The sequence below is a fragment of the Osmerus eperlanus genome, chromosome 7, assembly GCF_963692335.1.
Source record: "Osmerus eperlanus chromosome 7, fOsmEpe2.1, whole genome shotgun sequence".
Taxonomy (NCBI): Eukaryota; Metazoa; Chordata; class Actinopteri; order Osmeriformes; family Osmeridae; genus Osmerus; species Osmerus eperlanus.
The window spans coordinates 11,276,659-11,293,335 of NC_085024.1; the positions used below are offsets into that span (position 1 = coordinate 11,276,659).

A 16,677-nucleotide genomic window follows, 5' to 3' on the forward strand; every position below is an offset into this window, starting at 1 on the left:
AGATTATTCTAATAATGTCTGGCCTACTTCCACACCCTTTACTTTTTCAATAAAACTTTTTAAAAAATGATAGAAAATCGCTAATCTCTGAAAATAGCATGAAATCCTTGCTAATCTCAATATCTTTTTCAAATTTGTTTAACCCTTGTGCTACCTTCGGGTCATTGTGACCCACCGTCGTGTTGCGATGCCTATTCCTACCCCTTGTGCTACCTTCGGGTCATTGTGACCCACCGCAGTGTCTGCGTTGTCAAAGTGTGTATATCACGTTATATCACTAGTTAACACTAGGTGGAGCTACCTTCGGGTCATTGTGACCCACCGCAGTGTCTGCGTTGTCAAAGTGTGTATATCACGTTATATCACTAGTTAACACTAGGTGGAGCTACCTTCGGGTCATTGTGACCCACCGTCGTGTTGCGATGCCCATTCCTACCCCTTGTGCTACCTTCGGGTCATTGTGACCCACCGTCGTGTTGCGATGCCTATTCCTACCCCTTGTGCTACCTTCGGGTCATTGTGACCCACCGTCGTGTTGCGATGCCCATTCCTACCCCTTGTGCTACCTTCGGGTCATTGTGACCCACCGTCGTGTTGCGATACCTATTCCTACCCCTTGTGCTACCTTCGGGTCATTGTGACCCACCGTCGTGTTGCGATGCCCATTCCAACCCCTTGTGCTACCTTCGGGTCATTGTGACCCACCGTCGTGTTGCGAGGCCCATTCCTACCCCTTGTGCTACCTTCGGGTCATTGTGACCCACCGTCGTGTTGCGATGCCCATTCCTACCCCTTGTGCTACCTTCGGGTCATTGTGACCCACCGTCGTGTTGCGATGCCTATTCCTACCCCTTGTGCTACCTTCAGGTCATTGTGACCCACCGCAGTGTCTGCGTTGTTAAAGTGTGTATATCACGTTATATCACTAGTTAACACTAGGTGGAGCTACCTTCGGGTCATTGTGACCCACCGCAGTGTCTGCGTTGTCAAAGTGTGTATATCACGTTATATCACTAGTTAACACTAGGTGGAGCTACCTTCGGGTCATTGTGACCCACCGTCGTGTTGCGATGCCCATTCCTACCCCTTGTGCTACCTTCGGGTCATTGTGACCCACCGTCGTGTTGCGATGCCTATTCCTACCCCTTGTGCTACCTTCGGGTCATTGTGACCCACCGTCGTGTTGCGATGCCCATTCCTACCCCTTGTGCTACCTTCGGGTCATTGTGACCCACCGTCGTGTTGCGATACCTATTCCTACCCCTTGTGCTACCTTCGGGTCATTGTGACCCACCGTCGTGTTGCGATGCCCATTCCTACCCCTTGTGCTACCTTCGGGTCATTGTGACCCACCGTCGTGTTGCGATGCCCATTCCTACCCCTTGTGCTACCTTCGGGTCATTGTGACCCACCGTCGTGTAGCGATACCTTTACCTTATAAAAATAAAATAAAATAATTATTATTTTTGTATTAACCCTGCCACCGCCGTCTCGGTGCGACTCTTCCTAATATAAAAACATAGATACGTAGGGGAGGGGTATATCACATAATATCAACAGTTAAAACTAGGAGGCACACTCGCGCTGCCCTCAGGTCATTGTGACCCACCGCAGTGTCTGCGTTGTCAAAGTGTGTATATCACGTTATATCACTAGTTAACACTAGGTGGAGCTACCTTCGGGTCATTGTGACCCACCGTCGTGTCTGCGTTGTCAATTGTGAACCCGCCGCCCGCCCCAGAAGTTTATATATCAGGTTATATCACTAGTTAACACTAGGTGGAGCTGTCCGCGGGTCGTTGTGACCCACCGCAGTGTCTGCGTTGTCAATTACGGCGGTCGAATTAGGTAGGCGTCATTGGGCTCTCTGAACTTGACGAGGTTTGATCCACGCCTCCAACATCTCCCCTGAGTCTAATGACGCCTTTACGATTCGACGATTGACGATCCCTCTCGGCGGGAGAATTGGCCTGGCGTCAGAGAAAACCGCGGTCGGACCCTTCTGCCAAGTTTGCAGGTAGGACGGCCTCGGCGAGCAGACGGGGCGACGTGACGTCTGGCGTCAAAGAAAACCGCGGCCAGACCTCTCTCACCACTTAGTTTTTTTATTTTATTTTATTTTGTTTATTTTTTTGTATTTAAAAAAAAAAAATTGGGTCCAACCAGAGAACCAGAGAAAACCGCGGCCGGACCTCTCTCACCACTTTATTTATATATTTTTTTTTATTTTTTTTTTTATTTTGTTTTGTCCAACCAGAGAACCAGAGAAAACCGCCGTCGGACCCTTCTGCCAAGTTGCAAGCAGACGGGCCACGTGACGTCTGGCTTCAGAGAAACCGCGGTCGGACCCGTCTGCCGAGCGGCCGTGCGGCTGCGGCCCCTTTGGAATCAGACTGGCCACGTCGACCGACATTAAATTGATAAGGTCGGAAGGGCGGGAGACAAATGGTAACCGCGGCCGGACCCGTCTGCCGAGCGGCCGTGCGGCTGCGGCCCCCTTTGGAATCAGACTGGCCACGTCGACCTAGATTAAATTGATAAGGTCGGAAGGGCTGGAGACAAATGGTAACCGCGGTCGGACCCGTCTGCCGAGCGGCCGTGCGGCTGCGGCCCCTTTGGAATCAGACTGGCCACGTCGACCTAGATTAAATTGATAAGGTCGGAACGAAGGGAGACAGATGAAATCGACGCCTCTCTCCGACCTCGTCTCGTCCACTTTATTTGTGTATTTTATTTTATATTATTTTATTTCAATTTTATTTTGTAATTTTTTTTTTCTTTTTGTCCAACCGCGCGCGCGCGCGCCGCCTTTTACGATTCGACGATTGGCGATCCCTCTCGGCGGGAGAATTGGCCTGGCGTCAGAGAAAACCGCGGTCGGACCCTTCTGCCAAGTTTGCAGGTAGGACGGCCTCGGCGAGCAGACGGGGCGACGTGACGTCTGGCGTCAGAGAAAACCGCGGCCGGACCTCTCTCACCACTTAGTTTTTTTATTTTATTTTATTTATATATTTTTTTTTATATTTTTTTTTATTTTTGTTTTGTCCAACCAGAGAACCAGAGAAAACCGCCGTCGGACCCTTCTGCCAAGTTGCAAGCAGACGGGCCACGTGACGTCTGGCTTCAGAGAAACCGCGGTCGGACCCGTCTGCCGAGCGGCCGTGCGGCTGCGGCCCCTTTGGAATCAGACTGGCCACGTCGACCGACATTAAATTGATAAGGTCGGAAGGGCGGGAGACAAATGGTAACCGCGGCCGGACCCGTCTGCCGAGCGGCCGTGCGGCTGCGGCCCCCTTTGGAATCAGACTGGCCACGTCGACCTAGATTAAATTGATAAGGTCGGAAGGGCGGGAGACAGATAAAATGGACGCCTCTCTCCGACCTTGTCTCGTCCACTTTATTTATTTATTTAATTTTATATAATATTATTTATTTTTATTAAAAAAATTTTTTGGGTCCAACCGCGCGCGCGCGCCGCCTTTTACGATTCGACGATTCTTGATCGCTCTTTGGCGGTCGAATTAGGGAGGCGTCCTTAGAATAATTTGTCCATGCAATCACGTAAGCTGTAGACAAGTGCTACTAACACACATTCCGTGGGGGTCAGGACAGCTTCTGTCTAGGGTAACGCAGCTATGGCTCGGGATTTCAGTGCGCTGCAAGTTCTACAGCAGATGTTTGCCAACATCGAGCAAAGTGAGTCTGAAGAGGAGGCCGAGGATGTGTCAGAAGATGACGGGGAAGAGTGTGCAGAGAATGTGGCAGAAGAGGAGGAGGAAGAAGAAGACGGGAAAGAGTACGCGGAGCATGTGTCAGAAGAGGAAGACGGGCAAGAGTATGACGCAGTCAACCACGACGACGACGGTGCCGTCGCCGCCGACCAAGCCCCTCAAATCGACAGATACTTTCTTGTCGAAAAACGGCCAAATTGAATGGCGTTCGATTGCGTATCGGAGGAATCCGAGGCTGCTGTCGCAACGTGACAGTACGGAGAGGACCCCCAGAGGACCCACAGCTTACGCCGTTTCCCACGCTCACGACATCGTCTCCGCATTTTTACTCTTTGTCACGCCACAAATCGAAAGAGTAATCTTGGACGTGACAAATCGGGAAGGTTATCTGAAACGCGGAGAGGAGTGGAAAGCCATGGACGCCACTGACCTACGTGCCTACATAGGGCTGCTAATCCTGGCAGGGGTGTACAAGTCCCGAGGCGAAGCGGCCGCCAGTCTATGGGACGCGCAAAGCGGCAGAGCGATTTTCCGCGCTACCATGCAGCTGAAACTCTTCTACACCTATTCGACGTCGATACGATTTGACGACCGTGGGACACGAGCGGCGAGACGCGCGACGGACAAGTTGGCGGCGATAAGAGAGGTCTGGGATATGTGGGTAGAGAGATTACCACGCCTCTACGACCCAGGGCCCGAAGTGACCGTGGACGAACAACTGCTCGCGTTCAGAGGACGGTGTCCTTTCAAGCAGTACATGCCAAGCAAACCGGCGAAATACGGCATCAAGTCGTGGGTGGCGTGCAATGCAAAATCAAGCTACGCTTGGAAGATGCAAGTCTACACCGGGAAGCAGATGGACGGAGTCCCGGAGAGGAACCAGGGGATGCGCGTTGTGCTCGACGTGACAGAGGGCCTGAAGGATCGCAATGTGACGTGTGACAATTTCTTCACCGTGGTTGGCACCGTGCGAAAGAACAGGGCCGAGCTGCCGTCCGAGCTGCTGACGACGAAGACGCGACGGGTGCTGTCGTCGCAGTTCGCCTTCACTCCAACCACCACTCTGGTTTCCTACCTCGCGAAGAAAAATAAGAACGTTTTACTCATGAGCACACGCCACACAGACGCTGAAATCAGTGACAGAAACGACGGCAAACCGACCATCGTCCTGGATTATAATTTGAACAAAGGCGGAGTCGACAATCTGGACAAGGTCATCACGGCCTACAGCTGTAAAAGGAAGACGGCCCGCTGGCCCCTCGTCATCTTCAGCAACATCGTTGACGTCTCCTCCTACAACGCCTTTGTGATATGGAGAGAGGTCAACCCCAACTGGATGCCGCGTAAGCGCAACAAGAGAAGGTTTTTCCTCGAGCAACTCGGAAGGGCCCTCGTGACTCCGCTGATCGAAAGAAGACGATGTCTGCCCCGCACTGGAGCTGCTGCCGCGGTTGTGAAAGATCTACGGATGGCCAGCTGTCGCGATCCGCCTCAACGGCGACCTGGAGAGGATGGCGCAGCGGCAGCAGCAGCAGCCGCCACCGCCGCCTCCTCATCGGCAGGACCGACGTCGCCGGTCCCTGCCAGTAAGAGGAAGAGATGTCAAGTCTGCCCGGTGAAGGACCGTAAAACGTTCACCGTTTGTCGCGGGTGTAAGAGGCCTGTCTGCAAATCCTGTTCGCATGTATACTGCCCCACATGCCCCACCGAGCTGGGCTTCGGCCAAGGAGAGGTTCCCGTTGACCCTGGACGACCCGCGGGAGTGTGTGCAGAAGACTGAACAACTCAGTCGAGTGCAGAAGAGGGCTTTGCTCAAGCCACAGCGCTGCTAACGCTACTACCAACACATGCATGGGATGTATAGATGATGTATCAGGACGGCGGGCTGGAGGTTCTATCCCTAGTGCTGTCTGCGGGTCGTTGTGAAGCACGGTGTCATGCGTGGTGTGACAACTTTTCATGATACAAAAATAAAGTGAAACATTTTATTTTATTCCTCGCGTTGTCTTCCTAGTCTATGACGCCACTCTCGTGCCGTTTCGGGGTCGTGGTGAAGCAAACTGACGTTGTGACAACTTTTTCATAATAAAAAAAATAAATAAAGTGAACCCTTTTATTTCTAGCCTTGTCTGCCTAGCCTATTAGTACACTCTCGCGCTGTATCCTAGTCTGCGCTGTGACTCACCATACCTAGTCTTTTACGCCACCCTCGTGCTGACAACCTTTTGTAATACAAAAATAGTGAAGTGAAACATTATCCGTCTAAATAAAAATGAAATCATATTTGCCCTGACTGTGAAGCGAACCCAGGCCACGGAGCTGAAAGCCCCACAGTCTTGCCACTAGACCACCAGAGAGATACTTGTTTATTGCGCTGTCTCTGCCTTTTTGTTAGACACGGCAACGTCTGTGTTGTCTATTACGAGACCCCGCACTGTCTCCGGTTCCTTGTGACCCACAGCGGTCTTCTGACAACTTTTCATAATACAAAAAATAAGTCAAACCTTTCATTCCCACGCTGTGGGTCACAACGACCCCCGAGACAGCGCGAAAGGGGGGGGGGGGGCGTAATATACAACGCTGTGGGTCACAATGACCCCCGAGACAGCGCGAAGGTGGCGTAATATGCAACACTGTGGGTCACAACGACCCCCGAGACAGCGCGAAGGTGGCGTAATAGACAACGCTGTGGGTCACAACGACCCCCCCGAGACAGCGCGAAGGTGGCGTAATAGACAACGCTGTGGGTCACAAAGACCCCCCGAGACAGCGCGAAGGTGGCGTAATATGCAACGCTGTGGGTCACAACGACCCCCGAGACAGCGCGAAAGGGGGGGGGGGGGGGGGGCGTAATATACAACGCTGTGGGTCACAATGACCCCCGAGACAGCGCGAAGGTGGCGTAATATGCAACACTGTGGGTCACAACGACCCCCGAGACAGCGCGAAGGTGGCGTAATAGACAACGCTGTGGGTCACAACGACCCCCCCGAGACAGCGCGAAGGTGGCGTAATAGACAACGCTGTGGGTCACAAAGACCCCCCGAGACAGCGCGAAGGTGGCGTAATATGCAACGCTGTGGGTCACAACGACCCCCGAGACAGCGCGAAAGGGGGGGGGGGGGGCGTAATATACAACGCTGTGGGTCACAATGACCCCCGAGACAGCGCGAAGGTGGCGTAATATGCAACACTGTGGGTCACAACGACCCCCGAGACAGCGCGAAGGTGGCGTAATAGACAACGCTGTGGGTCACAACGACCCCCCCGAGACAGCGCGAAGGTGGCGTAATAGACAACGCTGTGGGTCACAAAGACCCCCCGAGACAGCGCGAAGGTGGCGTAATATGCAACGCTGTGGGTCACAACGATCCCAGAGACAGCGCGAAGGTGGCGTAATAGACAACGCTGTGGGTCACAACGACCCCCCGAGACAGCGCGAAGGTGGCGTAATATGCAACGCTGTGGGTCACAACGACCCCCGAGACAGCGCGAAGGTGGCGTAATAGACAACGCTGTGGGTCACAATGACCCGGAGACAGCGCGAAGGATAAGTTCAGGCTGCATAGACAATGAGGAGAGTGTGAGGGTTAAATAAATCTCAAATATACACCAGATTATTCTAATAATGTCTGGCCTACTTCCACACCCTTTACTTTTTCAATAAAACTTTTTTTTAAATGATAGAAAATCGCTAATCTCTGAAAATAGCATGAAATCCTTGCTAATCTCAATATATTTTTCAAACTTGTGTCAAAAAATCTCAAATATACACCAGATTATTCTAATAATGTCTGGCCTACTTCCACACCCTTTACTTTTTCAATAAAACTTTTTTTTAAATGATAGAAAATCGCTAATTTCTGAAAATAGCATGAAATCCTTGCCAATATCAATATCTTTTTCAAACTTGTGTTAAAAAATCTCAAATATACACCAGATTATTCTAATAACGTCTGGCCTACTTCCACACCCTTTACTTTTTCAATAATGTTTTTAAAAGAATGATAGAAAATCGCTAATCTCTGAAAATAGCATGAAATCCACGCTAATCTCAATATCTTTTTCAAATTTGTGTCAAAAAATCTCAAATATACACCAGATTATTCTAATAATGTCTGGCCTACTTCCACACCCTTTACTTTTCCAATAAAGTTTTGAATAAAATTCAAATTAATCGCTAATCTATGAAAATAGCATGAAATCTTCACTAATCTCAATACCTTTTTCAAATTTGTTTAAAAAAATCGCAAATATACACCAGATTATTCTAATAATGTCTGGCCTACTTCCACATCCTTTATTTTTTCAATAAAGCTTTGAATAAAATTCAAATGAATCGCTAATCTATGAAAATAGCATGAAATCTTCACTAATCTCAATATCTTTTTCAAATTTGTGTCAAAAAATCTCAAATATACACCATATTATTCTAATAATGTCTGGCCTACTTCCACACCCTTTACTTTTTCAATAATACTTTTTTTTAAATGATATAAAATAGCTAATCTATGAAAATAGCATGAAATCCTCGCTAATAGAAGACGAGTAATCATTTCATACAAGACAGGATCACAGGATCAGACAGGGGAGGGAGAGAGAGAGAGAGGGAGGGGGAGAGAGAGAGAGAGAGAGAGAGAGAGAGAGAGAGAGAGAGAGAGAGAGAGAGAGAGAGAGAGAGAGAGAGAGAGAGAGAGAGAGAGAGAGAGAGAGAGAGAGAGAGAGAGAGAGAGAGAGAGAGAGAGAGAGAGAGAGAGAGAGAGAGAGAGAGAGAGAGAGAGAGAGAGAGGTATGTGTAAGATTACTGTGATGTAACCCCTCGACACACCCCATCACATGGAGTGTCTGCCTGTCAGAAAAAAACACACAAGACCCTTATCTTGGGGCTGAGGACTAAGGGGGGTTTGTTTGTTTTAACCCTTGTGTTATCTTCGGGTCATTCTGACCCATCAGTCATTGTGACCCACCGTCGTATTGCGACAGATTTACCGCATACAAAGACAAAGTGAAGCATTTTCTTTTAACCGTTGGGCTGTCTCAGACCCCCCACATTGCAAAGGTTAAAAGAAAATTATTTTAATTTGTTTTTGTATTGGGTAAAATTGGGTAAACACAACGATGGTTCGTTATGAAACTTTGGGTCATGTGACCCGAAGGCAGCACGAGGGTTAAAGAGATACTGTTTGACAAGGGCTAGATGGAGACGCAAACTCTGGTGACCATTTGCTTGACACCTATATGGTTGAGTTTTTACGACACCAGAACCAGAGATTCAACTAGGGTTGATGACGCAAAGACACACACGCGCGCACCAGGTCTATGCAAGGGAGCCAATGAAAGAAGAGTGTGGAAGAAATTGTCAAGGGAGTCAAGTGGCTGAGCAGTTAGGGAATCAGAGTAATAGAGTAATCAGAATGTTGCTGGTTCGATTCTGGCCGTGCCAAATGACGTTGTGTCCTTGGGCAAGGCACTTCACCCTACTGGCCTTGGGGAGAATGTCCCTGTACTTACTGTAAGTCACTCTGGATAAGAGCGTCTGCGAAATGACTAAATGTATGTCTCCACTGGAACTGCATGACTATCAGTTTAGTCTAGAAATGTGTAACTACAAAGCAACCAGATGATTGGAGAGTCTCTACATACTTTAAAAACAATAAAGACCAGGCTAAACATACAGTGATAATGGCAACATATCTCCCTCTGGCATGAAGGTTTTCATAGATTAGCGATTAATTTGAATTTTATTCAAAACTTTATTGAAAAAGTAAAGGGTGTGGAAGTAGGCCAGACATTATTAGAATAATCTGGTGTATATTTGAGATTTTTTTAAACAAATTTGAAAAAGATATTGAGATTAGTGAAGATTTCATGCTATTTTCATAGATTAGCGATTAATTTGAATTTTATTCAAAACTTTATTGGAAAAGTAAAGGGTGTGGAAGTAACCCAGACATTATTAGAATAATCTGGTGTATATTTGAGATTTTTTGACACAAGTTTGAAAAAGATATTGAGATTAGCAAGGATTTCATGCTATTTTCTGAAATTAGCGATTTTCTATCATTTAAAAAAAAGTTTTATTGAAAAAGTAAAGGGTGTGGAAGTAGTCCAGACATTATTGGAATAATATGGTGTATATTTCAGATTTCTTTAAACAAATTTGAAAAAGATATTGAGATTAGTGAAGATTTCATGCTATTTTCATAGATTAGCGATTAATTTGAATTTTATTCAAAACTTTATTGGAAAAGTAAAGGGTGTGGAAGTAAACCAGACATTATTAGAATAATCTGGTGTATATTTGAGATTTTTTGACACAAATTTGAAAAAGATATTGAGATTAGCGTGGATTTCATGCTATTTTCAGAGATTAGCGATTTTCTATCATTTAAAAAAAAGTTTTATTGAAAAAGTAAAGGGTGTGGAATTAGGCCAGAAATTAGAATAATATGGTGTATTGAGATTTTTTGACAAGATATTGAGATTAGCAAGGATTTCATGCTATTTTCAGAGATTAGCGATTTATCATTCTTTTAAAAACATTATTGAAAAATTAAAGGCTGTGGAAGTATACCAGACATTTTTGGAATACTCTGCTGTTTGTTTGAGGTTTTATAGTCATAAAATCATTATAAAAGTCATCATTTTTCAAAATGGTATGGGTAATTTTCACCCGGTCCCTAACTCGACGCTGCAAAGTAGCGTCTGAATGTGAGACGAATGTCGAATATGAAACTAACTTCACCTCGGTAAGTAGCATCTATACAAGCGATTACACTGGGATAATAAATCATTTAACTTAGTTTTTCAGATGATGGTAGCATCAAATCTTGTCTCTGGGAGGTGTTCCCAGAGACAGATGAATTAGACTTTTGGTTGACACTGGAAGAAGATACAGTACGCGAGTACAGAACACAATATATGCTAATTAGCCCATGAAGGAGAGCGCATTTTTTAAATAGCTACATGCAGACAAATGTTTCTGCTTTGACACTTTTCTGTTATGATTGACCAACTGACTACTAGCTGGTGGACCAAAATGCACGACTCCACACAAGGTACGGTTGACAGGTTTATTGACAACAACAAAAAAGTACAAGGTGAACAAAGGAGATTCGGGGGGGGGGGGCAGGTGTTGGCGGGCAGACAAACAGGCAAAGGAGGATGTGTCATGGTCTGTAACAGGCAGAGACAAAAGCACTATTACTGAGCATACTGAGACAACGTACCTTAAGTCAGGAGCCGACACTAACACGTCGAGTCGAAGCGTTGAACTGGCGATAAGTGACTGGAAAACCCAAATACTGAAATAATGTGGTGCTGATGAGTGGATGAGTTGCAGGTGTGTCAATTTCACAGGAAGGCTGGAATATGTGGCAGGACACCCGGAGCCGGGAGCCAACAGGCCGGAGACGTAACATTTTTCATGTTTACCATGTATGTTCACAAGAGGGATATAAAATAAAAAGGCTCTAATTTACTTTTCGATCCAGTTACAATATGTATTTATTTTAAAACCTTACAGATTTATATTATACTTTCCATCATAGTCAACAATCCATGATAATGTATTAATTTAACCTTTTTTAAGTTTAGATTTTGTGTCGTCAGGTCACAAAAAGCCCTCTCTGAATTGCAAGATTTCATTTCAGAACTCAAATAAACTCCTGGGTTCAGGATATGATTCCAAATACGTATTTTACTATTTCAACGGTAATATATTATGTGACAGGATTTTTGTGACTTGAGGACCAAGCTATGTGTCTCTCATGGCAAGCAATAACTTATTATGCACCAGTTGAACTTTTTCACCAAGGGTCATCAAAGTAAATAAATGTGTTACCTCTGACTATTTTGTGAAAATCCCTAAATGTTGTCTAAAATAATGAAGAGCATCAGGAAAACCATTCAGATTATTATCCCCTGGGATATTTATTTTTATTATTATTTAAAATAAATAAAAGCAAACAGTTTACAGCTGTCATTAGTTTACCTGTTAAACTATGTTGTTAACTTGTTAACTTAATTTTACACATGTTAACATTCTCACTTTGGAGGAAATCATTAAAGCAGTGAATAATTTTAACCAAATAGCAATGCTTGGGATATTTGGGATGATAATGCTGTCACAAACAGTTTTACATCTAATGAGAGCCTAGTATAACTAGACTTAACACATCAGCATGTTTTTGGTAACTTGATTTGAGTAATAAAAAATGTCACTTGAGATAATGTCTAATTTGGGATGTGAAATGTCACATGTAAGGTTAGGGGTCCATTAAGTTCAGTAAGCAGAGACTGGTTGTCCATGGTTTGTAATCCAGTCCAAACATTTCAGTGGTAAATCTATTACAGCACCAATGTCAGAAAGGTTAGGGGGAAAACATGGGGTGTTGACTTTCTTGGCTGAATCCTTGTGCTTGCCCACCACTGGGTGCCTTTGCACTGCAATGCAGTCTGATGGAAAATAAGGAATTTACATTACTGTGATGAGTTTCATGGAAGGTACTCTCTTGGAAGGTACTATCTGAAGTATGTTGTAAACTTCAACAACAGAGTTACACCATTCAAAACAATAATTTAAAAAAGTATTCTGGGATTGATTTACAAGCAAGCTCATCTCTTTTTAATATGGTCACAGAAGTAAGCATAAGATAGCTGCCAAAAATAGACATGGCAATTTATGCTGTAGGTCTTACTTTATGATCCATCATCATATAAATGACCCAAGCTGCTATTTGATCAGTCTCAATGTCAGTCATGTAGTAGGTTTACTTAAGTTTGTATTGTGGGGTAGAAGTTTTGTGGAGTAAAAAAGTAAGTTTAAGGTATTTTGGGGGGTATTTGTGTATTGTACTGTGCACTGTAGGCTTCATCCTTCAAGGCTGTAATATGCAAGACAAAGAACACAGAATGGTTGTTTTGACAGTGCCTTCACCTATTCACCACCATTTAGTCAATGACAAGTAATACCAAAATGCTCTAGGGCACACACACAAACTCATACTGTTCACAAAAGCGGTGTCATAAATACGTTATGTCAGGGAAGCTCTCGTGGAATGTTGGCTCCCAGATGCTTTGAGGTGAGAGGCTCGTTAACAACTACTTCTGGCACACTCCACGCTTCTCCAATCCCCCATAGCAGATCTGCTCCCTGCACCTCTACATCATGGCTGACAGACTTCCAATAAAAACAGACAGTGTTGATATCATAGCACCATTTATCAGTTTGAATATTAGTAATTGGGCCTTGATTCCGATACATGTGCAAGGCTGGGAAGAGAGGGAGAACTCTGTGGGACCATGAGCCAGTCACCTCAAATCAATATAATGCACCTGTATTTTCAAGGATGATTTGGTCAGTTGTTACAGCACATCACCCAAGCACATATAGGTCAGAAATTATTACAAGGAATTAGCACTGTATAGCACTTTGTTGGGTTCCAGGTCACCTGAAATCACTACCTTTTTTTTGACACCTGCATAATAGTCATTCTACTCAGATACTATACTGTAGATCTTTTAGATGACACAAGTGTATGTGGTCAAATTAGTAGTGGCTGAAATATTCTTTATGATATGATGATTTTCTGATACTCGAAGTTAGTTAGTTAGTTCTGTTTATAAATAGCCTACCCTGATCCTGACCATTAATAGATAGGAAGAAATAGAGAGAGGGAGAGAGACAGAGCGAGAAAGAGAGAGAGAGACAGATTCTTTGCTTTAGTGCCATCACATGGTAACTCACATGTACTGTAACAATCATGCTTCCTACTGATTCAATGAACAAACTCAAAAGTAAAAAATACGCTGACTGCTAGACTTTAAAGTTTTTCAAATGATTCCATTGAATTATTCGATATTTAAATAATAATTAATACACATGCTTTTATACAAAACGTACGGAGAAAAACTACTTTGTAAAATGTCATATACTTTGAGTGAAAAATTTGCAAGTCTGAATAAAAATACGTTATGTACATATTAAAACAATCCCCCACTAATACATGACCTTTAGTTCTGACATGTGAGCCTGACTTTGGGCCAATGGACTACAGTTGCTTGAGATTTAATTGCCAAAGTATAATCAGAATCAGAGAATTTACTTTAGTGGGCTGGTGCATACAATAAACATAAACATTCTAAAAGTGTGCGTAAGAAAAAAGTAAGAAATGTTAAACTTTTAAGATATTTACTACAAAACTGTACAGTATGCAATAAAATATAAATAAAAAGTAACGAGAGTGCAGTAGGCTGTGTGTCAGAGGAGTGTTAAAGTCTATAAAGCTATAAAGTTGGCTATTACTTCGGAACACCATTTTCAAGATACCATGATTACATGGTTCACATTTCCACCGGCTGCCACCTGACAGGGTTTCAGCAGGGTACATTTTGAGGTTTTCTCGTCATGCCGCTAAATATTAAGGATGAGCTTTTAAAATACTACCCATCCGACAATCGCTACAGCACAACTAATTATAATTGGTAAAAACAGTATATCATATGGAATTCTTGTAATAACTGTTGACCTACTTAAACTATTATCTTTGACCAAATTGATTTAATAAAAATATCTTTAGGCCATAATTCCGCAAATAAAATGGATGGTAAAGAGAAAGCCAAAGATACATATCACACAAACATTTAAAAACTAACTTAACGACTAGATGTCATTGAATTGTTGTTAATTTATTCAGAATTTACTGTTGTAATGTGAGCGTATAAGAAACATCAACCCTGAGTTATAGTCTAATGTGGGATGTGTCACATGCAATGGCATAACTCCAGTGAAGCACAGCCACCTTGGCTTCACTTTGAAAGTTCTTCATGAGCGGGTATTTGCTCATCTCAGGCCAGATATTCCTGGCCAAATGGTTCACTGGTAATTCAACTGGTAATTTGTAGTGGCATTTGAGCAGTATCAATGTCAGTAAAAAGGCACTTTAGGTATTTGGTTGTGTAATGACGTGGATTGCTGAGAAGCAGGTGTTAACTGCTCATGGCAAGACTTATAAATGTATAAATAATCTATATGAAGACAGGTTTGTGAGGAGAAATAGAAAATGTTCACACCATCTGACAAGTTATGTTATAAAGTTAAAATTCTAATACAATTTCAAATCTAAATGCAATTACATTGGGATTGTTGTTTCTTTTGGCCTTTACAAAGGCTTTTCCCCACCAATAACAATTCTGTTCCCTGGAGTGCACACGCACACACATACACTCACACACATACTCAAACGTTTATGTTAGGCCATAAATGCAGTCTGTCTGGGAGATCCCTCACAGCAGGCAGCTTCTGTTCAAGATTAAGAGGTTATTTAATAATAATAACAATTATTATATGGAAACGACAGTACGAGTGTTCTGTGCTAATGGGTAGTCATGCCGGCCGCGTATTGACCTCTTCGCCGCTCTGATACGGATCCTTATTGCCCTCTGACGTCATCTTCAAAATCTTTCTATCAAAAGTAATTGGTTGCTAGGCAACACCTGAAACACACCGTGAGAAGACTTGAGAGCTGAACAAAACTACATGCTTTCTATTTACAATTACCATTTATTTTCATTTACAAAATGAAAAGAGCTAAAAATGCCATATAATAAACAACTTACTAACCTCGACCGTTCGGTTAGTAAGTAGTTAATATAATTTGTACTGGCCTTTCTTGCACACAAAGCACTACAGTAACAATAACATACAGTAATACACAATAACAATAAGAACAGACTCAATATAATTAATGATGTGCCTCCACATCATCAATGGTAGAAGATCTTTAAACATGTGCCTCTTCGCAACATCAGACCAAAACAAATTCCTGTATGTGTAAACCTAATTGTCAGTCAACCTATTTGTGATTCTGATTCTGATTCTAAAGCAAATGTGCAGGAAATTGAGCAATAACAGGTCTATAATATGAATATAAATATTCCTCAATAATGACTTGCTCAGGTCCTCTCTGCAGTATGTTTCATACATACATTCAAGAGCCTACATTGGAGGAAAACAAACCCTCACTAAAAGTGGACAGTTAAATGCAGTTATCGAGCAGCTCACACCTACTCACAGAGTATAGTAAGTGTAGAGGTCATTTCCAATAAGAGATTTGAAAAGGTGCAGTGCAGTTGAAGTCATTTAAGTTATAAATACATGTTTTAGCTACTGTGGAAGAAATTGCGATTTCCGGTGTGCTTACATTATTCACTAATCAATAGAACTAGTCATTGGATACTAGTTAGTATGTTCTCATGTAAGCTTGCTATTAATAAGATTAGATTGTGTCTATGTGTCAGGGTTAATAGATGTTCGTGATCAGGAGAAAGTACTGGGTAAACGTCCTTTGTCATGACTACAAGGAGAGCGCCAACTATGATCTCTCTAGTCTGAGTGGTCATGTGTTGGGAGCTGTGAATCTCCTCCTCTGAGACTGTTGTAACGTCATTACTGCCTGACTGTCACTATCTATGTTTACATTCCTGTGCCCTATAAAAGATGGTCCTCCGGCCTTCAGAGCCGAGAGAGACATGATTGAGACCTAAGCCTGGTGTTGTGTTGTCATTTATTGTCAGCCGTCTAGTTTTCTCTCCCAATCTGCAGATTGATAAATACTTATTAAAATACAGAACTCAACTGAACTTAGTCACTCCGTTTATGAAGAGACGGACAAAACACTTTCTTCATCACTACCGCAAAAACACACTTATTTGGAACAATGTAATTCTAATTAGAATGTGTATTAACTGGTTTTCCTTCTGCATACAATTATATTCTCAGACCTATGTTTAAGTACCATACAGGCTGTAGTCAAGAAAAACGTGTAAATCTCTGTATTTTATATACTCAATGGCTGGTGATTGCAATAACCTTTTACGTAGCCTAACCATAAAGGCAGGAATCTCTGTCTGTGTCTGTTTCTGTTGTCTGTCTGTGGCATGATTA

The 16,677-nt window shown here is 43.6% G+C and overlaps 1 protein-coding gene across 1 annotated transcript in view; it reads left to right on the forward strand.

Moving 5' to 3' along the window:
* Positions 1–16,677, forward strand: part of LOC134023030 (interleukin-1 receptor type 2-like) — a 209,044-nt gene that overhangs the window by 87,454 nt on the left and 104,913 nt on the right.